The sequence below is a fragment of the Mustela lutreola genome, chromosome 5 (assembly GCF_030435805.1).
Source record: "Mustela lutreola isolate mMusLut2 chromosome 5, mMusLut2.pri, whole genome shotgun sequence".
Classification (NCBI taxonomy): Eukaryota; Metazoa; Chordata; class Mammalia; order Carnivora; family Mustelidae; genus Mustela; species Mustela lutreola.
The window spans coordinates 114,092,279-114,116,757 of record NC_081294.1 but is presented as its reverse complement, the minus strand read 5'-3'; the positions used below and the strand labels follow the sequence as shown (position 1 = coordinate 114,116,757).

General features: G+C 45.2%; 1 long non-coding RNA gene across 1 annotated transcript in view; it reads right to left on the bottom strand.

Annotated features, from left to right (window-relative positions):
* LOC131832442 (uncharacterized) overlaps positions 1 to 24,479 on the bottom strand; it is a 34,848-nt gene that overhangs the window by 5,791 nt on the left and 4,578 nt on the right. The window contains exons 2-3 of the long non-coding RNA XR_009354048.1: positions 9,235 to 9,367; positions 6,968 to 7,035 (exon numbers count right to left, since the gene is read on the bottom strand). This is a non-coding gene — a long non-coding RNA (uncharacterized LOC131832442). The remainder of the gene's footprint in view (positions 1 to 6,967; positions 7,036 to 9,234; positions 9,368 to 24,479) is intronic.

Here is a 24,479-nt window from a genome sequence, read left to right as displayed (position 1 = left end):
AAGTGGGGCGGGGGTTGGCAGCAAGGGGCAGAGGAAGAGGGAGAAGCAGGCTTCCCCACTGAACAGGGAGACTGACTTGGGCTCCATCCCAGGACACTGAGATCATGATCTGAGCTGAAGGGTGACACTTAACCAACTGAGCCACCCAGGAACCCCTATAGTCTTGTATTTTTATAAATACATTATCTTAGTATAATTTCTTATAATTTGAGTGGCTAGTAATGTCCCATTCCTAGTTAGTTTATGCAGGATTTCCAAATAAACTTAATTACACATAAGTATTTAAGGGCTATATATTTTTGTGAGATCTGATTTCTCCTCTCATTATGAATAATTCCATAGAAACATGTTTCTCCTTACTAACACTTTACTCATGACCTGAATCATTTCAGTATGAGGAATTGTATTTCACTTACAAAACCAGTCTCCTGTTTTGTTTTTTGTTTTTTTTTTTTTAGATTTTATTTTCAAGTAACCTCCATATCCAATGTGGGACTTGAACTCACAGCCCCAAGATCAAGATTTACATGCTCTACTGACTGGGAGACACAGGCACTGCCCAGTTTTCTGTATGTTGTACCTTGTTTTATATAAGCCCCTCTGGAGACATGACTTGTCTGAAAGAATTCTAGCTAATTTAGTAATATAAGTCTGCTATACCAACAAGAACTTACATTTATAATCAGAAAGAAGTCAGAGCTCTTTAAGTTGACTTAAAAAAAATTAATCAAAGCAAGTTAGAATCTTCAATAGTCTTAAAAGACCAGGTACAGTCTAGATAGCTTATAATTTTGTACTCTTACTCCAAAGAAATGTGAAAATTAAATAAGAATAAGAGGAAAAAACAATGATACATCATCATGTGTTCATTTGCATTTTCCCCCACAGATCAGCATCCTGCAATGGTGAACAACAAGGATTTTTGAATAGTGGGCTGGTGCGTTTCTTATTCTTCCATTACAAAATACATATATTCAGGAAATAGGGCCACGGTAATGAAGAGTTTGATGTAACTTCTACAGATCCTCAGGTAATTGTAGGTCAATTCATTTAGACTTTGACCATGTATTTTTTCTTTATGGAGGAAGTGGTGACTGAGCAAGGAAGGATGGTCTTTCGGTCATTTATAGCCAAAGGACATGACTGAGAGATGGCTATGATGCTCTCTGTGTTTTTCCCTTCACTAAGCAAATAGTTATTAAATACAGAGTGCAGAACCCTGGTATTTTAGGTGCTTTGGAAAATAAAATAGTCTTTCTAAAATATAAACCCTGTTGTCAAAGTATTTTGAAACTAGAATGTCCTAAAGGGTTAGAAATCTCATCACGTGCTGTGGCAAAGAGCCAAGCCAACCAGTCCCTAATGGACAGGAATCCAACCGGAGATTTTGGCTGATGCACCGCTGTCCTCTGCCAGCTGAACCAAGTGGTTTGTGTGGTGGCAGGAGTGGTAACACGTGGGTTGTAATATAAGCAAGATAATCAAAGTGGATCTCTAGATGAAGATAAAATATATTGTACCACTAACTGAAGCAAGCAAGGAAACACAAAAACTACAAACACAAAAACTACAAACCCCAAGCTGTATAGCGTACAAAATACTACAAGCTCTTTTCTTTTGCATAAGAAAAGAAGCTTTTCCAGAAACAAAGGCCTCTGATTTGGAAAACGTACCTTGCCGTATATTGTTATTGTTTCTTACGTTAGGTTTTGTATTTATGTACCGTTTCTAATGAGTTAGTTCCAGGGTTTTTGGTTTTGGTTTTTTTTTTTTTTTTTTTTTGGCTTTTGTTTTTTTCTCAATTCAGCAGGCCAGAATGGAATTGTAAATTGTGATGGTGAGGGGTACCTGGGTGGCTCAGTGGGTTAAAGCCTCTGCCTTCTGCTCAGGTCATGATCCCAGGGTCCTTAGATAGAGCCCCACATCGGGCTCTCTGTTCAGCAGGGAGCCTGTTTCCCTTCCTCTCCCTCTGCCTGTCTCTCTGCCTACTTGTGATCTTTGTCAAATAAATAAATAAAATCTTTAAAAAAATTTATAAATTGTGATGGTGATGATTAAGGGGTCTGCGAAACACTTCATTCCTGGGATGACGTGTTTTTCTGCTGTGTTTACTTTATGTAGAAAAAAACTAATGGTGCCAAGTGGAGGCAGAGAAGTTATTCTAACCCCGCTTTGTGAATCCCTTTGGGCACACCTCATGTACATTCGTTCCTCTAGTTCAGTTCAGGCTGGGTGAACAGCAGGAGCCTCCTTTTCTTCTTCAGAAATGTCAAAAGGGGGAGGGGCAGGCTGGATATTGTGACACTATTTTACAATGATGTAATATTGAGTCCCTAGGCTTCACGTTTCTGGAAGCTCCATAACAATGTGGAATGTTATGCTGTGTTTGCCTCTGCCTGTATCTCGGAAGTCTGCATGTGTGTGCACACACATTGTGTGGTGACACAGATCACTGTTTGGATAGGTCTTGAAGTTAAAACCCTCACTTTACATTCTCAATATCACTAACCTTGCAGCTACTTCTCTTCCTTGTGGAAGGAAATTGTATTTTATGCAAATACACCCTCAAGACCATGTACGAGACTGCCGTTACAGCTTCTGACCAAAATGACAAGACTCAACAGTAAGTTGAAATACAGGATTTGTGCACTAAAAAAATGCAGCAGGCAAGAGCCTGGTGTGACTCGCCTCAAGGTAGCCGAAACTGGACAGTATTTTTTTCTTTTTTTCTTAGTGTAGGAAGCCAATTGGAGGTGTCTATTCGTAGTGGGGAATTACAGCATTGATCCCGGGACAGAGTAATGAATAACATAACTGGTTAGGGCACAAAATGTCTTTTAGTAAAACTCACTAAGCCCTTCACTAAACCTCCCTTTCCTCCAAATCTGTAATAGGCAACGCTTCATGGGGGAGCTTGGGCAAAACATTTGTCCTAAACACTTGTCACCGGTCAGGCACAAAGCCCTTGGGGGCAGTGATGTCATGGTGTTGAAGCCACCCAGCACTTTCTCTTGGAGATCTGTGCTGATGCCTTAGGAAATGCTGTGCTTTAGGCCATTCTTACGCAACTTCTGGGTGGTGGTGGTGGGGGGACCCTATACATGTGTATCCATTTCCCTCTAATGCTGCAAGAAGCAAATTCATGCCACCATAATAATAAAACTATTATTACTGTTATAATCACCGCTGACACTATATAAGTGCTTATTTTATGCCAGACGCTAAGTGCTTTACATGTGTTAACTCACTGAAGCCTCAGTGAGGACTGTGAGATAGGCCCAATCGGTGAAAATCTTCTGCAGGTACGAAACAAGGAAGTACAGGGAGGCTAGGTAAATCGCAACGAAGTGCCCCAGCTGGTAAACCCGAAAGCCAGAATGTGACTGAGATGGTCTGAGTCTGTCACCCTCAAGCTGTAAAAGCTGAGAATCCTTTCTGGGGTGGCTGCCCCTCCCCTTATCGAAGTATAATGAGGTTCATTCTAAACGTAAGCATTTTAGCTATTACAGTAGATCAGGGTGGAGTTTTATAAGCCCGAAGAATTATAAGCAGCTCTCCATGGTTCCCTCATGAGTCAGACAGGGACCCGTGCTGCCATGAACTAGCTAATTCCAAGAGCTCTTTCTGAAGTTCGTTTGAAAATTGAATCAAGGACATTTGAAATAAATGTTACAAACTTTGCAAGTAGTTTAATCCCAGAACCCATATAATTGTAATAAAAGAGAAACAGGAAAATATCCAAGATGCTTTACAGGATCTGAAGGGGAAATCCGTATGGCAAACGTACTGATTCCAGGCAAGTGTTTAGGCAAAGCCTGTGTCAGTTTCGGTCTTTGTGACAAGGCATGGACAACTAGTAAAAGTAGTTAAAGTGTCAAATATGGTGCACAATGAAAATCAAAAAGGGGAAAATGTGAGAGTCAATGTTTGGACAATTTATATAAAAAAATATGGGTACAATATGGCAGAAGGTGAAAGAAGGTGGCCTCCCCTACAAACGCAATATGCTCAATGAAAGAATGTTTTATTGGGGCATGTCAACAGTCAGCCGAATCTGAAAACCCAACCATCAAGTGCCAGATGAGGAGTGCAAAAATGCCAAGAAACATATCAAGAGGTAAAGAGAGCCAATAAAAAAACTTCCATCTTGTGGCAGTTTTATGAAAGGGATTTACATAGAAATCAAGGGCTAATAATGAGAGCACACAAATTACTGTGGAAAATGATGATTAGTGATAATAATTGTTCGAGAAAACATGTGTGTCACCTGCCTCTAAATGGTAATTTACGTTTGACTGATGAATAATTCAAGTTCCTAGGCTTAAGACAGGCCCTGCTGTTGTCACTAACTAGTTTTCTAGTCGGGCCAAGGGGACAGGGCTGCAACTAAATAGCCCCCCCCCCAGAATTACCTATCCCTCACAAACAATTTTTTCAATTGCCCCCGACTGCTCCGTCCCACCTGCTGAGGCCCGAACATCTTTCTCTCTCTCCCTCTCCAGCCCCCGCCCACTCTGCTTTGTTCATCTTGCTGGTCTTCAAAGTCTGAATCAAACAAAGAGCTTGTAACCCCCAAGTTTCCAGACACTTAAAAGGTTTTGTGTATATCACATGTAAGCCTTTTGAAGGAAACATACAAAGGAATAATCTGTTTGGTCTTCTCAGAAAGAAGTTTTCGTTCTGTTTCTCTGCAAACTCATGTTCTGAAAAATAAAATGTATCAAGCGTGCTGTTACAGCCACTATTTTAAGACTGACAAAGATATTAATGGAACAGAGAAGTTACTATCACCAATCTTCCCAAATGAGAGGTGTCAGGATATCATCCTGATAGGAAGAGAGCTATTATTTAAAGAAAAGGGGAGGAGCACCTGGGTGGCTCAGTGGGTTAAAGCCTCTGCCTTCAGCTCAGGTCATGATCTCAGGGTCCTAAGATTGAGGCCCCCCCTCCTCCCGCATCGGGCTCTCTGCTCACCGGGGAGCCTGCTTTCTCCTCTCTCTCTACCTGCCTCTCTGCCTACTTGTGATCTTTGTCTGTTCAAATAAATAAACAAAATCCTTAAAAAAAAAAAAAAAGAAGAAAGAAAGAAAGAAAAAGAAAAGGGGAATAGGCCTGCTATCATCTTAATCGTCTTAATCTTTGAGTGCCCACCCCCACCCCCAAAATTCCTACCTTGAAACCTAATCCTCAATGTGATGGGATTTGGAGGTGGGCCTTTAGGAGGTAAAGAGGTCATAAGGCAGAACTCTTATGAAGGAAGTTAGCACCATATGAAAGAGACCCCAGAGACATCTTTTGCCTCTTCTGCCCTATAGCAATAAGGCCACCTTATCTATGAGACTTTGTTATATCAACCTAAAGCGACTAAGACAGGGCTCAAAGTTATCATTTTAAATATATTTGGGTGGTATTTCCAAATCTCTTATTTTCCTCAGTGAAGGGTCTCTGTGATATTTTAATTGCATGTTCACAAATTAATTTAGTAAAAATTAGCTATTAACTCTCCATAATATATCTTTGCTCAAGGTACAGAAACATTTAAACAACATTTCTCTTTCTTTGTCTGTTTTTGCAGTGGGTTTGTTTCAACAGAAGCAACTTTTTTTCCCCCAATGATTCGCTTATTCATTTGGGGGTTATGGAGGAGCAGAGGGGGAGAGAGAATCTCAAGCAGATGCCACACTGAGCATGGAGCCTAACAGGGGCTTGATCCCACGACCCTAAGATATGACCTGAGCCGAAATCAGGAGTAGGTCACTCAACCAACTGAGCTACCCAGGGTCCCCTAGCAGAAGCAACTTTTTTTTTTCTTTTAAGATTTTATTTATTTATTTGACAGAGGGAGAGAGAGATCACAAGTAGGCAGAGAGGCAGGTAGAGAGAGGAGGAAGCAGGCTCCCTGCTAAGCAGAGAGCCAGATGTGCCAGTTGTGGTGCAGGGCTCATCTGAGGACCCGGAGATCATGACCTGAGCCGAAGGCAGAGGCTTAACCCATTGAGTCACCCAGGTCTCCCCAGAAGCAACTTTTTACAACATCTCATACTAAAAATATCCTTGCCCCAAATGTTAAAAGTTTTGAGGAAGGTTTTACTTGGCTTTAGAAATATCCATGCAGTCTTACCTGTTAGAGCTTACAGAAAAACTCCTTTGTTCAATGTTAAGTTCTCAAAGTTTACAAATAAGCAAAGTAAGCAGTAGTATCCTAGGTAGCAAGATTTCAAGGACACTGGCTTTAAAAATAATTCTCTCTCCTTTCCAGTTTAGAAAGTTTGTGATTAGAGAGTTTTTTTTTTTTAACTTTCTAAGTAGATACAATGTAAATATCTCTAGGAGATAGCTAATGTAAATCTTTTACACCTTAGTATGAAAGTTTATCAGATACTTTTCTACAAATGATTGAAGAACAAGGAGAGCCAGATACAAAGGGTGCCTGAAGAAGGTGAGAGAAGTGAAAGCAAATGGAGAAAAGACTAGATGTCATGCAGTTAGTGTTCCTTGACTTCTCAGTTTTGCCTAAAAAGGATGGTGACTATTGCTATGCTGTTCTAACCCATCAGGAAGGAACCATGTCCATTGTCTTTGTATGCAGAGCACCAACCAGAGAGCCATTCTAGGGATATCTACTCAATTAATGGACAAATGAATGCAAGTATTTAATGGATAATATATTCTTGGTATTTTCTATAATCCATACATGTAATGGCTAGCCTCTAAAAAATTGCTTCTGGAGGCATGGCCTACATAACGAGCATCCTTTCCAAGGAGCTACTCCTCTGTTTTAATTTCTAGACTGGACTCTGCCTTTCCCCCACTCCATTTCAGTTTCTGGTGAGAAAATTCCTTGTGTTTTTCGATAAGCAAAGCAGAACAGGCACTTTTTTGGTAGGTGTTCATGAAAGGTGGGTAATGATAGAGACATCAGAAACATGAACCATATTACAGGTAAACGTATTTCATAATTACTTACTATTTACTGAGTACCTGTCATGTGGTGAGTAAGGGGGGCAAAATCTCTGACCTCTTCGAGTCCGTATCCTAGGAATGGAAAGCAGACCAAAAAAAGTATAAACAAATACAGAACATATTTTTGTGCAGAATGTTACAGGTTCTATTTGAGAAGAGAAGATGGCAGAGAAAGACTGGTGCGGTGGTGGATTTGTCCTGGAGATGCTTCCTGAAGAAGCAATGAGAAAGATAGAGCCGTGTTAATTTCTGGGGGCCAGGTTCCAGGGCAGAAACCAGCAACTACAAAGGGCGTGAGGAACATGCTCTAGGGACAGAAAGGTGAACGTGGTTTTCATATAGGAGAAGTCTAGTTTCTAACACAAGCCCCATCATTTAAATCGTCACTGAATGCTCTTTAAAAATTAATGAGTAGGAGTTAGAAATGGATCTTCTAAACCAGTTTCTAAATCCTAATTCTGTCTTTGCCATTTTTCACTCAGCAGTCTTAGATCCCAGAGAGGTATGTTCTTTCCCTGTTGGGCTTTCTTCATATTTACAATGATGAGTTTAAGCATAAAGACTGGCCAGAATTTAAAGAGTAGGTCTCTGTGGTGTGATTATGCAGCCATGACTTGAAGTTAGAAAAGAAAAAGCAGGCATATTCCCTCCAAACACACTTATTAGAATTTACATCTGAACTAGGAAGCATGAAGGAACTGATTTGGACATTAACACATTGCTAATCATCAATACATGAGCGTGAATTCATTTTACCACGTGATCTAATCATTGCCTTGGAAGACAAAAAGCAGGACTCTCAAAGACTAGAAGAAAGGAGAGCTAAGTTTGGTGGATGAAGGAGAAAAACAGGGAAGCTCAACACGTGAAGACAAAGTTATTTTAGGCTCCTAAATTGTGGTTCTAGAGTATTTTACATGAAAGTACAAATGTTTCCTTACTTCAATACGACGTGGGAGACAACAAGCAGAGGAACATTTTTTCCTAGAGCTAGGACACATTGCATCATCCCTGTGCACAAACGTTATGATTGTGCCCACGTGTGTCTTACTAGACATTGTGCTTTACCCTTAATTTTTAAAATGGTTGCAGTACTGAACACATCACGACAGTAGCTTTGAAATGTTAATTTTTAATATTATGGTAGCAACTATTTTAATTTAATGTTACCCTAACAGTAAATCCATTGTGACTGTAAAGCAACATCTTAAAAAACAGGGACCATAGGAGACCTTCTTTGGAATTCCACATACTGTCCTAAATACTTGCAATGATGAGGAATGGTATTCAAGTGGGCATATCAGAAGATAATATTTCTTTTTTTCTTTTCAAAAATGCCATTGGAAGGAAAAATAAAGCAGCTCATTTTCTCATGTGTCTCAGAAATCTATTCTAAGGACAACAGGGGTGGGAAGATGCGGAGGAGAAGAAGCGGAGAAGAGAAGGAGGAGGAGAAAAAAAGGATGAAAAAGAGATGGAAAAGGAGAAAAAAAAGGAGGAAGAGGAGGAAAAGAAAAAGAATCCAAATATATTGTAGGAAGTGACTTTATTCAAATAAGTACATAATCACCTGCAAATGAATACTCTGCATGCATATTTTGACACATTTATTTAAAATTTTTTAAATTTCCTTTATCACATGTCATAATGAACAGAGAGTGAATCTCTTCATAATTTTATCTCATTTGTCTTAAATGAGATATATAAAAATACAGATATATTAAATACCAAAAAATCTCTGAATACAAAGACGTTCTCTATCAGAACTAATAAAATTAAAAGTAACTTTTTTCCCAAAAAAAAAAGCATGAAATTTTATTGAGCTATCATTTAAGCTCCTCTATGTGTTGCCATTATTACATCAAACTTTGTGGGACTGACTACCTCCTTTATAAACTTTATTCCTGGTACTTATTTTTCCCTCTCTATATCATTCCAATACATCTTCGACAATTCTAACCTCAAATTCTAAAATTAAACCATCGAGGAAAATGGCAAAATGTTTGGGTTTCTTGCAAATGTCTGTGGAAATGACCAAGAAGAGACCCAGGATGCCAGAATGAACTCTCACAAGGTCTGGCTCTGCCTGTGAAGAGCACTGATGCAGCGGGGTAGGATGCCAGTCTGTTTCTAGCTGTCTTTACTGGAAGGCAAGCCATCTCAGCTATCCACTGCTTCCACTGCTTTTTAGCCACAGCTTTCCCTTTTAATGGACAACCAAGAACCACAGGTTGAAGCATACTGGGGAGTGCTGGAGAAACATGGCCTCACCTGAAAACCTTGGTGACCTTTCCTAAGAGCTTCTACCTAGGGTCCAGGAGAGGTGCTCGAACTCTGTGTCTGCCACGTGCGAGCTGTGTACCTTTGTGAAAGTCCCGCAGCTGTCTGCACTGCAGTTTTCAAACTGGAAGGACAGGAAGGGAGAGAGAGAAGCAAAGCTATCTTACATGGTTGCTGGGAGACTTCATGAGAGAAAAATATATAAAGCCTTTAGCTCAATCCCCTGTGCTTTAAAATCATGAAATAAATGCTAACTGAATTACTTAACTCATAAGCCAAATACTTTCCAGATCTCCTTTTTAAAAAATCAACAGATAAAAATTAAGTTAAAAAATACATTTTTTCCCCCATCAAAAGAAGTAGATGAGCAGGTAAATTCTGTCTTCCTCGTAGTTTTGTGGTTCTTTTAAATTAACCCGAGAGAGAGAGAGAGAGAAAGACATTTCCCATGTTTTGGACGGTGCGAGCGTCCAAGAGATAACGGGCGGTATGAAGAATCACTTTGAAAAGAATAAGACTCCTTAAAGTTCTTCTGAAACAAGTAGGGAAACTGAGGCCAAGGGGAGATTATCACTCGGCCACGTCAGTAGCGGCGGGTAGAACACCGATCTTCAGGACCTCGCCTGCGCAGGACACCCGCCCCACCCTCCTCTCGACCCTGGTGCCCGAGCGCGCAGGAGTGTTGATCCTCCGCTCCCTCCCAAGCTCTGCTGTCCTCGTCTACCCCGAGGCTCAGCCCAAAGCTCAGTCTCCCCCGGCGCGTCTTTGAACCGCGCAGAGGAGTTCCGCTCCGCCCGGAACTCCAGGGATGGACTGAAAAAAGCACGCGGAGGAAATGGAACGGGACCAAGTTGGAGGGTCAGTGCGGGAAGCAGCGCCACGATGGGGGTGAAATGCTTTCTGGGTTTCTGAGACAGTTCACAGAGGTTCCCAAGGGGCCATCCCCAAAAGCTGAGCGAGGCATTCGGTACCCTCCTGCCTCCTTCAAAAGTTTCAGGACAGGAATCCAAGTTCATGCGGTTTGATTCCCAAGATTTCCCCCAACTGCAAGGAGGACCAGCAAAATAGACTTTTGTTACCGCTCAGATGATCACCCTCGTGGTGGTCGTCGTTAAGGTGGAATGAGACATTGAGGCTAAAATAGGTTGTGAAAAATTCACTTGGAGACATTGGGTCCCACTCCTCAGTCTCAGGGCTGGTCTTCCTCCCTCTTCCCTACTCTTCACCCAAGCGCTAAAATGTTGCAGTTTGAGAAAAAAGAAAATAGGAAAAAGGAGAAAAAAAGAGAACGAGGCTTTTCAGGTCCTTTAAAAAAAAAATATGGAATGGCTTAAATAATTGCAGATTTATTTTCTAAACTGCTTCAAACATAAAATCTATAACTCCAGCCCCCCCCCCCGCGCCAAAAAAATAGGAATGTAACAGCCGGGATCCGGGAGAAAGATCCAGCACCATCCTTGAGCAGAGCTCCTACGCGGTTGCGGGCTGGGGGCCACCGGTCGCCGACCCAGCCGGGCCCCAAAACTTGCCAGGCCTTGGGAACCCTGAGCTTGCGACACCGACTCCAAGGCTGCAGGTCACCAATTCTCTCGAACTCCAGATTTATTTTTATTTTTTGGCAAATTTTCCAAATAAACTGTTTGGGAAAGGTGATCGTTCCGATTCTCAGAGGAGCGGTCCGAAGACGCCCGGGAATTGGGTAGGAGGGTGTCACCCGGCCTTTGAGTCTTTACACCCTCACAAGCAGCCGCTGTGGAGTGTTGGGGGGGGGGGGGATGTGAGGAGGGAGATGGTGGCCACTCGTTGGCCAAGTTCTCAGAGGTCTAGGGGCCAACTCTTTGAGTTCAGACTTTTCTTAATCTTACTCGGAAAAGGTCCTGAACATGAACAATTTGAGAAGAAGGAGACCTTTTTAATAGTAACGCCAGGTTGCGGAATATTGTCAACAGGGAAACCGGCCCTGTCGCCGCTACCCTGGTGGAGACGTGCCAGAACTGGGATAGTGGCCTGGGGTGCCAGGGCCTGCCAAGCGCCAAAAGCTCGCTATTTTGACTCTCCAGGACAAATGTGGGGCTCCTCCTCATCGGCGCCCACTGTTAAGTTGCCTGAGGAAGGCTGCTGTGAGCGCCACCAACAAAGGTGAAATTGGGACGCTCGGACCTGAGAGGGGTCCCTGGGGGCCCGATGGGCTCAGGGTTGCCCTTGGTAAGTCCTAGCTTACAGGGTGAAGAAAAGTACTCATTTTGCCTTTGATGGTAGGGCAAAAGGGGTGCTACGTGGTCAAAGGTAAGGATTCAGGCTTCCAAGGACCCCCAAACAGGTAGGAGTCCGGTTTGGAAACTGCTCGAACCTAGGCACGGATTCTCCACCTCTGGACCCAGGTGTGCAGTCGCCCCAAGTGGTGCCAAGAATGATTTGTGCCACTTCCTGGGGGCACGGATTTTAAGCAAAAAGGGCAGGAACGTGAGTCGATCCTTGGTTGGGCGCTACAAGTTTTTTGTTTTGTTTTGTTTTGTTTTTTATTCCTAAATTGATGGGGTTTCCTACTCCTAGCTTACAGGGAGCGCTTCTGCGGTGGAGAGGAGGTTAAGGAAAATGCCTCCCATCGGATGCCCTGTTGCTATGTGGGTCACGTCTGGGCGTTTCAAAATTGAAAATTGTTTTGTTTCCTGGTTATTTACTGATGAGAGCATCTTTAAAACCATTGCAACTCGCTTTTACCTATTAATATCTATTATTTTATTATTGCTTTTTTTGTTGTAACTTCTATTTTATGTTTGGGACTTAAAACGCTCATACTTCACTTAAGCAGTTCTCAATCCTTCCTCTTTGGTCTGCAGTTGAAATACAGCTCTGTGAAACCTTCGGTCCCCATGGGTTCATTTCCAGCGCTCATTCCGCGCCCTGCTGGGGTACAGTACCCCCCACCCCACTCCCCCGCAATGCAATTTGACAGCCTTGCTCGGGAGGTAGACACAGCCGCACCCCGTGGCTTGCTTCCGACTCTGGACCGTCACAGGGACCAGTTCACTGGGAACCCAACGTCTCTTGTCCGAGAAAGGAGGGGGTGGGAGCTCCCTCTCTCGGCAGAGCCGAGCCCCCCTGGCCCAGAGTCCTCTCGGAAACAGGGCCACAGCCTTGAGAAGGGGGTAGGAGGGCGAGGCCTTCCTCCTTCCGCAGCCTTCTGGCCTCCGCACCTTACTTCCAGGACATTTCCGAACGCGCAAAGCGGAGAGGAGGGAATCCCGCGAAATAACACAGTCCTCCTCCCTCGGCCAGCGCCCAGTTCTGCTCTTCCTTCCGCCACGGTTCAAACTTTATTCTGCCACTAGAGGAGACAGTCCCCCTGCCCCCGCTGTCCTTCTCAGACGTGGCTGTCCCCTGACACAGGCCCCAGTCGCGCGTCCTGCGGTACGTGCCCGCGCACCCCGACTACTGCTCTCCAGGCGCAGATCCTCAGTCCCCGGCCATGTGAAACCAAGCCCAAGCCGGTGGTGCTCCCGGTGTGGGAAGAGGAAATGCCTCTGGTTCCCCGAATTCACCCCGCAGCCCTGAACCACAGATCGGGGCACCTGCTAAACAGCCTGGCACAAAGGGAGGAGGCAGGTGACGTGCTGAAGGAGACCTCTGGGGAGGGGGGTCACCTCCACGTTCCTGTTCCGAGCAGCTCCTAATCTGAGCTTTGCCCTACGGCCCTGGTGGAGGGGATTAGCGTCTGCGGGGAAGGGAGACTAGGAAATGCCCTGAGGGCGGGACCCAGGAGCCAGGGCCCCGGCCGGCACGTTTGGTTCACATGGTTTCTTTCCTCAGTCACTGTCAGACGGCGGAGCTCTGTGCTCCGGGCGGCGGGTCGTGGAATTTTATTAGGGCCTCGACAGCTTCCGCGTTCCACTGAGGTGTGCGAAGGGGGAAGAATAAAATGCAGAATTATATTTATTCCTAAAAACGAGCATTTGGTGTTAAATTACTATGGTCCGTGTTTTGCTTTTGACCCCCACGATGCTGGGACCATCTTTCCCAAAACTTCTGCACTACTTTAGCTAACTGATTACATAAACGGAGGTTAGACAAAAACAGGGCATTTTATTTTCCTGGCCTTTCTCTTTACTTCTAATATGTGAAAGGGCTCTTTTTGTGTTATCGTAACTACTATTTTAGTGGTGTTTGTCTCCTATTTGCCTGAGGAGTGTGAACTCAAAGGCATCTGGACTGTTCAACACATCATTTGTTCTCTTGCTTTCTTCTTGTTAGCCAAATAAGCGTCTTCCTTAGTTTTTATTCTTTAAAGCAAAAACAGGTCATGGGAGTACGGATGAACTTTGTTTTCTGAAGCACATTCTGATTCCCTCCCCTGACCAGCTAAAGACCTCGGAGCTTCGAAAGCTCTGCTTTCCTTTAGGTTCCGAAGCTAAAGTTCTTGAAGCTCACTTCTCAAAACCCTTTGCACAGGCCTCCCTCCCTGTCCGAAGAGACCTGTAAACAACGACTTGTGTTTTAAAAACAAAAACAAAACAAAAAACCCCAAACCGAAAAACTGGGTTGGTGTTACATTTCAGTTACATGGGAAGAGGTAAAGCCCTTCGTCAACATCATTTGCTGAAGGTCCTTTTCCCCTTAAACCGGGGACTCGTGTACCTCCTTGTCGCTGAGCTCAGAGGAGATGCCAGGCATCCGCGCACGCTTAAGTTTTCTCCGCTCCCGAGCCCCGCGTGCAGACTCGCTCGAGCTGCATATCCCCTGGTGTCCACTAGAGGTCACTGGCCCCTCGCAGCTCGCGGCGCGGCCGGCCGCCCCCCGCTCCTTAAGCTCAAATTAGCCGCGCGTTAATTAACACCCGAGTCCATCAAGGCGCGTTCTTCGGTACAGTACTCCGGCAGGGCTTATATAGGCAACCCAAACCCAGCCAAAGCAAACCTCCCCAAACCCAACACTTCCAGCATGTCCAAAATGGGAGACAGGCGCCTGAGTAACCCGGGGCAAGGTATAGTGCCATCACGCTTTAACTTTTGTTCTGTGGGGCTTGCTAAATTGCTGTGAAGATACGTTCTCTGCTAGCTCAAGTTCGGCGGGGCCCGGCTCTGCGCTCCAGCTTTCGGAGGCTGGGCAGCGCGCGTTCTGGCCCCTTTAGCACACTGGTCCCCTGGGCGGATTTCTCCAACTCGGTAGCCACGGGGGAGAGCGGCCCAGGTCCACACCGTCCTAGGCGCACACGTATATAAAAGAATATTTATTTAGAGTTCGGAGTACGTAAAAATGCCCAGATGGCTTTGAAATGGTTAGAGCAAAGAAACAGGAACGACGCAGTTTCTCATGCCTATGGATGTGATCTGGGGGAAGGGGTGGGGTGGGTGGTTGAGAAGGACCTTAGGAAATCAAATCGACCCTCGTGATTTTAACCCGCGAGAAGGGGATGTCTGCCAATGGCCAGGGAAGGTCCTTACCTCTTGCTGAGTGTGCGTGGGTTTTTTTGTTGGTGGTGGTTTGTTTTGTTTTGTTTTAAAGATACACACAGAGCTTGACGTCTAGCTTTTTTTTTTTTTTTTTTTTTTTTTTTCCTTTCCCAATTAAAGCCCTCAAAATATTTTCCGCTAGGGACTGAGGAGATTGAGTCATGTCTTCAGGGCCTCAACTAAATCCCTAAGAATTGCATGCAACCGAGCCCAGGTTTATTCCAATAGCGCTGTCCAAATGTATGATATTTGTAAACCTCCACGACAAGTTCCTTTGATACGGTGTTCTGGTGGGTGTGGAAGGGTCACCTGAGGAGCTCATAATTCTTTTGGAGAAAAATCTCGGAAATATAAATACGGATTTTGATAGAGGAGTTTACGCGGTCGGAGGTCTTTTGCCTTAGCGTGGGAGTAGAAGGTTTGGGGAGGACTGTGGGTATCCTAGCAGTTTGGAGGACCGACCTTTTTTCACAGTCATTGGTGCAGACCCCAAAGATCTGGACAGTCAGGTCTTTGGGAGAGCGGGATGCAGTGCATTAGCCACCGTTTATCCAAACTGCTCAGTTACAGGCAAAAAATACCTGACGTGCCCTCATTGTGCATCGGGCTTCTCGTGGGTTGCTGTAATAATGGCCGATTAATAAAGCCACTGGTACGCCCTCAGTGGGAAGGGGCATACCGTCACGCCACGCTGTGGGTACCTCCAAGGTCAGCATCAATAGCATCCAGAAGGCCCGTTAGTGAGGGCTCCCGGAGGGCCCGCAGCAGGTGAGTAGCCCGCCCTTAATACGGTTCGAGGGGGCGCCCTAAGGAGCCCACTGTAGCCTGGAGCTGCGAGGGAACCGGATGTCCCTTGAGAGGACTCTGGAACCGAGAAACCGCGGCTTTGATTTTTATGTCCGCGAGGTAATGGGGAGTCACCCTTGAAGTCTTCCCTCCGGGACACAGTGCCCTCTCTCCCCCCTCCCCGCCCCACACCAAGGCGCCGCCCTCCAGCCCCAAATTCGTTCCTCTTCCCCTTGGCCTTTGGCCCGGCGCTGCCAAGCCAACGTTTCAGGCCCGATCCGCCGCCAGAACCCGATCCAGCTCAGCACCCACACAGGTGTCAGCTTGAGCTGACATTATGTAATGGATTTGGCTGCCGGGGCTCTTACCAAACGGAATTAAGAAGGGTGGGGTTTTCTCTTTTCTTTTCCTTTTTCTTTTGACTACATCTGGTGTCAGGTGGACTTGATCCGTGGCAGCAGGTGTTTTTTTGCAGGAAAATACCAAGCGGAATGGCGGCCCTGGTCAAAGCACTCCCAGAGAAGGGCCCGAGGCAGGCCTGGGGGCCCTGTGCCCAGCCTCCAGCTCCCCTTCCAGAGCGGCTCACCTGAGGTGGTCCTCCGCAGCCTCCGCGGGGGCTGGCTGAAGTCCCGGCGCGAGGGGCCTGCGGGAGGTTGCCTCTGCTCGCTCTGTTTTCTGGTCAAGCCCCTCTGGTTAAAAACTGTGGGCGTCCAACCTATGACTATTTGCCTTTTATTAGCTTACAGATCCCCCTGTGAGTGCGGCTGAGTGTAAGACAGGGCGGAATATCAGGGGATTCTAAGTAAAATACCCTCGCAGGTGACAGGGAGCCCCGCCTTCGTGTCGGTAGTTTCACCTGAAAGCCAATTCGGTGGGAGCAGGTCTCTAAAAACCAAAGCCAGCCAGTTCGGGATTCCTGATAAGGACTCCTGCTCAATAGAATTTTGAAAATATTCTACCAATTTTGGTACGCTGTAGAAGGGGATTGCATATAATGAATGACAGACTCCATTTTGCTAGACAGAAACTGAAAGAAAATTTAGGAAAGGTGGCATCTCCCTCTCCAAACCTTCAGTTTACTTGTGAACCCTAAATAGTTGTCTTCAATGAATTTAATGCCAAGGGCTGGTTTGAACTATAAAAAACCTTCAGGAGGGTTTGCCCCTTAAAGAGCCAAATGCTAGATTTGGGGCATTGGACTTCACCGAGAATGATAAAATAGCAAATAATGTTTAAGTGACCAGCTCCAAGGTTAAATCTGAATCTCCGTGTTCGGTACCAAAAGGACTAATTCATATCATTAAAGATGATGTGAAGGTTAAAAGCAAAGGCTCGGAGAGTTATGACAGTAACTGTGAAGACAGTGGCCAGGGGCTGGGTGTCCAAATGGTTATTTACAGGAGTTTTGGGCAAATATCCCAACTCCTTAATTTGGACTCATGAATTCCAACTGAAAACTCACAAAGACTTGCGTTCCAAGCACACAAATAAAAATCTTTCTCTCTCTAGAGTACCTCTCATATACGGAGGTCAAACTGCCAGGTAAAGCTGGCCAATCCTTTACAGTGATATTTACCAGACCCTGGAGGTCCCATGGCCTCTGTGTTAATTGTAGCATAACCTCAGCCATGACTACCTATAAATGAGATTTTTTAAAAATCTAGTGAAAATAATCAGGGAGAAGAGTAATATCTGTAGGGGAATTTTTAGAACAAAGTTTAACCTGGCTCCATTAAACATGCCATGGTCAAAAATATTTAGTAGTGAATTCTTGCTTTCCTTGGTGCTGCAGAAGCCCCTGGTTGTTACCACAAGAGCTGTTAGCAAAATTAGGAAACAGCACCCCCACCCCCACTCTTTTTTTGAAAGGCACTGGAGTTTCTTCACGAATTGTCTTTGCTGGATCTCATCTGCAAGCTGAAGATCCTGTAGTGATCTGGGAAGGGACCAGCCCTGACACGCAGCCTGGGAGGAACTTGGAGATACAACTATGATCTCATGCCAAAAGGACAAAATGATTTTGCCCAGAATCAGGTTGTGTTTTCAAGTTACCTTTCAGGTCTAACCGCATGGTAGTTAGAAAACTGATAAACATACAGCAAACTCATCAGTGTGGTCACGAGTGAACCAGTTTCCTTTTGGGGTTTTCCTCGAGTCCTCTTAAAGGATCCCAAACCTTTGAAAGGGGCAGGCCTTACATCGTTGGGCCATCTGAGGCTATTGGGTGTTGAATTCAGGCACTTGGGGGCATTTTGCTAGTAAGTATGATGAAATCTTCAAGGTCGTCAGAAAAGATTTAGTAGGGAAAAAAGAAAAGTAATTTATAAAGTTGACTGCTTAAAATAAAAAGAAGAAAACTTTTACACAATGTTAAGCCTTATTTAAGCATAACCAAAATTTCCTGTCATCTTCTACCTAACAGATAATCCATTACTTTCTTTTACATTAATTGTTCTGTATCTCAGACCTGTACTTTGTTGAACCCGCTCCCCCACTCCTCCAGAGACCCTAATCCTGAGGCCTCAGGATTAGTAGCAACAGTGGCTAATAATTTCAAAGAAAGAAGCAAATTCCCTAAAATTGTCTTCAACAAGCAGAGCACTTTAATTATTAAGCAATTGTTAAATAATGCAAAAATGAGTTCTTTCTCCATCATACCATTGTACTACAGCCTGAACGTTGCCCTTATACAAATACCCACTTCTAAATGCACGGCTGATCCACGGAGAGTGTACTTTCATCCTCAGAAACCAAGCTCCAAACCGTGCCGGTGCGCGACAGCTGGGGTGCTGATGTATGCGGTGTGCGCTGGCAGCATAGCGACCCACTTGAGCAGGCTGGGCTGGGGTCTGAGTACTTCCTACTTCCTCTCCTATCACCGCTCTGCAAAAGAATTTTTAAAACTCAGACTGCACACCGGCTCCTTTTGCTGAGGGGAGATATTTTCATTTGCCTACAAAGAACAGTTTTTCAAGAGCCACTTCGTTTGCTCCATTTTCTTTCAAAAGTATGGTGGGAACAAACTAGCAACATTTTATCATCCTTATTCTGGAACAAGATTTGGCAGGTAAATGGGTTCTAAAACACGCCAAATATCGAGCAGTTTAACATTCAGAGATTTTTGTATGCTGCAGATAGATCTATAGCAATAATAATCCCTTAACTAACTATACAAACGCATTGTTCACCCAACCATCCAGTGGTCTCACTGCAGTGGGAGAAGGAGGGTGGTTACCGTGACATCATTGCTATTATTTAAATTAAACTGCTATGGTAGAATATAATTGTTAATAAAAGCCTTCTTTTCCCCGCCCCTCAAGGTTTCCCCTCCCCCTCTGGCATTTTATGACGCGCCATCCACGATAAATATAAGCAGAATTATGTCGATCCTGGTAGCCTGTTCTGTAACTGTAATGTCGCGTCTACAGGTCAGCAAAGAAATGGTGGAGGATAATTACTTTCTTTAAAGAATACTTTGAGAAAATACACTTTTTTTTAAATTAGTTTAGGGTGCTGGTGTTCAAACTTTTCTCTTTATAAATGTGTATGTGTATACACAGAGAATTCTATAAACGCTTGTGCACACCCTCTGTAGTATTCTTGTGTTTGTACATTAAATGCTGCCATGTAATCATTCCATTGGGCGGGCTTAATGCATTTAACAGAACTAATGGGTCGTCTGTGCCGAAAAGCATGCTCCTATTTTTTAATCCCGTCACGTAATAAAACGGTTTTGTACCAGTCTGAGACTTCCACCTTTACCCATTATAGATGCTCTTGTCCCAGAACACCCTTTCAACAACTTTTGGTTCCTGACTATTGCTAAAACGTCCCCCTTCTTTCTATGCAATTTTCCCTTATTTTTAAAGCCTATTTTCGTGTTTAATAATAGTAACAGACAATCCTTGCTGTATGAGAAACTCGGTTGAAATGATCCAGTGAGCTCCCGCTTTGGTCCTTGCTGCTGAATCTCAAATACTGGATATGATCGGACTTGGTCGTGGGCTCCAAGCTGCAGGAGACCGAAGCTACTTTTTCGTGCCGGGATTTCACCTTCTTCCTAGCCTGGAGTGTGTACGCGCGCCACACACACACACACACACACACACACACACACACACACCCCTCTCCGTAAAACAAGCGGAGGGGGTGCCCCAAATGTGAACAGAGACGCGGGACTGAGGCAGAGCCTGGGCGGTGGGGAAGCAGCCCGTGCGAGCGTCGCCCGCACCAGGGGCTCTGGCTAAGGTGGGCGCCGGAGATCTGGGTGAGGACGCGCGGGGACTGCGCGGGCTTCCAGCTCTTGTCTGAGACGCAGGCGAAGATGGCTAGGTGCCCGGCAAGGAAATCAAAGTTCCGTGGAGCTTGGAATCCCTAGATAGCCACCCCTGTCCGGGCGGAGGCGAGCCCTCCACAGTCCGAGCTTAAGCGCGGAGCGGCCTCTGGCGCTCGGTCGGCTTGGGTAGAAGCCTGAGAAGGGGGTCCCGCGGCGCTTTTGTACTGCCCCGCCTTGGCCAGCCGCGATCTGACGCACCGGCTCCCCCGGGACGCTGGGGGCGTCGCACTGCAGCTGGGTGGGGAGCAATTTATTCCTCGCCGCCCCGTCCCAGCCCATCTTCGGTTACTCCACCCGACCCCTCCCATCCCTCCACCTCCTCCTCCTCCTCCTCTACCTAAGCCTTCACTACCTCTGATTCTCCACCTCCTCCTCGTCCTCCCTATTTCTCGCTCCCCTCTCCTCCCTCCCGCCTCCCTTTCCTCTTCCCCCTCCCTTTCTCTTCTGAATAAGCAAGCTTTTGCTTCTAAAAGTCACAAGTAATCCTCGTGTGTGACAGAGAGAGAGACACGAGCCTGCCGAGAGGAGCTGCAGGCAGGAGGGGAATCCGGCACAACGGCTGGGAGAGGAAACTTGACGCTTCTGGGCCACCATTTGCCAGGGCCTCGCTCGAGGTAAGTACTCTGGGGACAGCGGAGTTCGATTCCTGGCAGGGTCCAGCCTTCGCCCGCGCCCCAGGCCCGAGAGATGGGTACCATTACCTGGGGCTACTCAAATAATGATGAAAATGGGGGTGGGGTGAGAGCGGGCGGGCGGGGGGTGGGGGCGGCGGGCAGGGTTCCAGCCCGAGGGCGGGGGCCAAGAGGATTCTGTGCGCCTCGGAGGCTGAACCCCGGGTTCTTGCCCTGGGGCACCCTGTGCGTCCTACCAGGGTTCCAAGCGACTACGAGAGGCTGCCAGCTACCCGATTTCCCTCTCTGCGCTGCGCGTTCCCACAGCTCCCCTCTTTTACACATTCGCGTGCAAATGAGATCCTGCTCTGCCATGAAGGGACAATCTGCGCCTCGTTCAAATCTCGGAAAGGGAAAGTTTGGCAAGGCGGGGGCTGCGCAGCTCTGCGGTTCCCTGGAACCTAAATTGGGAACCAGAGATTTGCGCAAGACATTGATAGTTTTCTTTTTTTCCCCCTGTTTAAAAAAAATTACCTTTAACGAAAAATTGTATGTGTTCAAAAGATTATTGGATTACTATGCCTGATCAGGTGCTGATTACCTACCAATAAGCGTTTTAAACACACGCACCTTCTCGTGCGCACACATACAGACACACCAGGGGCTATGTGCGGTCGGGAAGGCCATCATAAGTAACCAAGAATTCAGAGTCGCGAGGGCTGTTAAACGTGTAAAGATTGTGTACGTGTCCTCCATGTGTGCAGAGAGCAGAGGGAGGGGGGCAGAGGGAGCACGCGATGGCTCGGCGTTTTCTCTGTGCCTGTGTGTTTCGTGTGTTGTCAGCTGGCTTTGGTTTCTAAGCGCTGAACGCTGCCAGGGGCGGGGGCCGGCATCCACCATCCACCTCGGCACCCTAGTGGCGAAACAGGACTCATTTGTTTGGTGCAGAGCGGTGACGACCTAGAAGAGACTAAAGTGTGGTTAGGTCGGCCCCCTGCCATCCATTACACCTGCGGCAGATGGCTCAAGTGGTAGAATGGTTTTGTTTGCGGGGATGAAGGAGGGAGGAGGGGGAGGCTGGAGCCTCGCCCCATTCTAAGGAGGTACCATAAAGAACCAAAGACATGAAAGAAGCCATATTCGTATCATCAAAAGCAATAATGTTACCGCGGTCCATGAGTGAACCTGGGACATGTTACTGACCTTGGCGCCTGACCCCAATTGATGACATGGCAGAATTTTAGGACCAATATATTTTCAGATGAATTTTTGATGAAGCACCTCCTTCTTCACACACACACGCACACAAACACAACACCTGTCTCCCACCAGATGCACACAGGTGTCCTTGGAGCTCTACTCCCTGGAGCCAAACGTCATTGAGCCCCTGCGGATTTCACCGTAGCTGAAAGGGAGGCAGGGAGCCTCTCCTTTCTCCCCAAACGACTTTTGCAATCAGCCTGCCAGCTACAACACATAAGCCTCCCCTCCCCAGATAACCAACTAGCTGGGATTTAGCTGGTTTTCTAATGTATCCATCTCTTTTTCACATACAGTGATGTGCCTTTCTGAGCAATGTTCTCATCTGTGCATCCCTTTCTTCCTTCATGCTCCTCAACAAGCAGGAAAGGAAGTACACACACACACACACACACACACACACACACACACATCCTCCCTAGGCGAGCCCTGAGGAGGGCAGGTGTGACAAAGGAACATAGATACAGTCTAATGATAGCTTAGCCTGTCTTCATTCCTTAATTTTCTAGCTAAGAAAGAGGAGTTAAAAGAGAAATATAAGGAAGACCTAAATAGAATGAAAAGCCTCGTCTCCACCTTTAGTTCACACACACATCACTGTAACAACCATGGATGGATATATATATTTATATATATATCCATATATATATATCCATATATATAGAATATAGAATTTATATTTATATGTATTATGTAGATATTCATGTTGTGGAATAAGAAACAATTTCACTGGCCTAATTTTCTGTTCTCGATATAATTAGGGTTTAATATGCTTATGCTTTGATTGTAATTATGTATACAGAGAATTTCCACCATTTTGACACTTAAGTCCTATTTTTCTATTTTCCTTAATGATAAGCCAATGATTTTTAGATTCAATAAAACTGAAGAATATCAAGCAACAATGAGAACTCATTCTAGCTAAGATTTTCAAGTTACAAATAAAGCTGCATTCTAGAAACCTAATTCTTCCCAAGAAAGGGAAACATTTCAACCCCTACATTTTTCATGAGGGAGCTACCTCTGAAGTGGATTTGGTTGATGGGTGCTTGTCGTGTGCCCAGTGTAATTTAATTTTTCTTGTGATCATTTTCTTTTCCTATGAAGGTTTCCATTTTAGGAGAAGAAAGTTGACTTTGATATGTGCAGTGGGGTGCAGAATTCATTGAGAGAAATGCCTTTAGAATATACTTCTATTTTATTCATTATTAGTAATACAGGTTTGTTCATACATTATACAAACTGCTAAGGGCCTGCTCTGGGATGTGAATTCATATGTTTTCAGAACACATTCAGATACATTTGCAGGATAAAAAATAATAAGAAAATATTGCAAACAGTTGAAAAGTGGCCTTCTTGAGCATTTTAGAGAGTTTTTCAAATTAAAAAAAAGAGATTGAATCTAAATCTCTTCCCATTAGAGGCACTAAGAGATCCCAATCTTATTTAAATAAATCAGAATTAGTAATACTTTGCAATGGTAGAGAATGCAGACAAAAATCTAGCCCTAACAAGACTTCTTCCCCCTTTTCCTCAAAACACTTTATTATTTTAAAATTTTAAACTTTATTCAACTTCATTTATTTATTTATTTTTAAAGTAGTCTCCACACCCAATATGGGGCTTGAACTTAGGATCCTGAGATCAAGAGTCACAGGTGCTACAACTGAGCCAGCCAGGCACCCCTCAAAACACTTTAGAAACCCTAGTTTCAACAAGTATCTAAAGCTAAGTAAAATAATTTTCAGGATGAACTTGAACTTTCTATGGAAGTTTTTTTTTTAATTCTGCAATTTTAATGAGCGATATTTTAAATAGAAAAATTCTAGGATGCATATTAGTTCAAATACCTCAGTCTCTCTAGGAAAAGCAATATATATTTTAATACTTAGGTGAGTTAACACCCGAATCACACTAAATCATGTTTCTTAGGCCCAGGTGAGGCTCAGAACCAAAGGCAGGAAACAGGCGGTATCTAAGAGAGAAATGGCTAAGATACCCCCTTCCTCCACCCACTGCTGGGACCACCTCCTTTTCATAAGAAAAGACCATTTGCTGGAACAGAAAACACTGATAAGAGAAAGTAAATCTGCAGTACGTGAATTGGCGTCTTCCCATCCTCATACTTACTAGGGTTTCCTCAGTCCCCGCCATCCCTTGGCATCCTCTGCCACCCTTTCCCACCAAAGCCAACAATCGAAGCATTTACATTTATTTATATGTAGCAAGATCTATAAATACCCTTAGGTCTCGAAAATATCTCCACCACCCCAAATTTGCTTTTACTTCCGGCGTAATTAAGAAGATCGTAATTCTTAAAGAAAAACCATCCAATCTCAATCCCCGGGAGCGGTGAGGGTGCTCTCAAGGTGCAAGAGGCTGGCGTGGAGGAAGGCTCGGCAGGTCTGCGTTCCGGGAGCCAGCCACTGACTGTGTGAGTCTGTGTCCTTGACTCGCACATTTCCCCTCTTAAGGGAGGAAAATGAACTCTCCTAGGCTCCTAATTTGCAAAGATACCATCTTTAGTCAGCACTGAAATAGGGGTGGTGGAGAAGAGGCCTGGGTCGTGAACCCGAAGAGGTCAGGTTCTCCAGCTTCTGCCTGAGTCTCTCATAAAACCAGGAGACCGTAGTCAACTGCACTGCGGGTCCCTTCGGTATCCAGAAGAAAGAACCTGAGGGGGGGTGGAGCCTGTGTGCCCGCCTGAGTGTTCAGTCCCATCCTACAATCCCCTTGAGTCTCTAGAAGCTCAGGCTTTGCCTTCCCGGAGGCAGGCGAGGCCTAGAGGGGCAG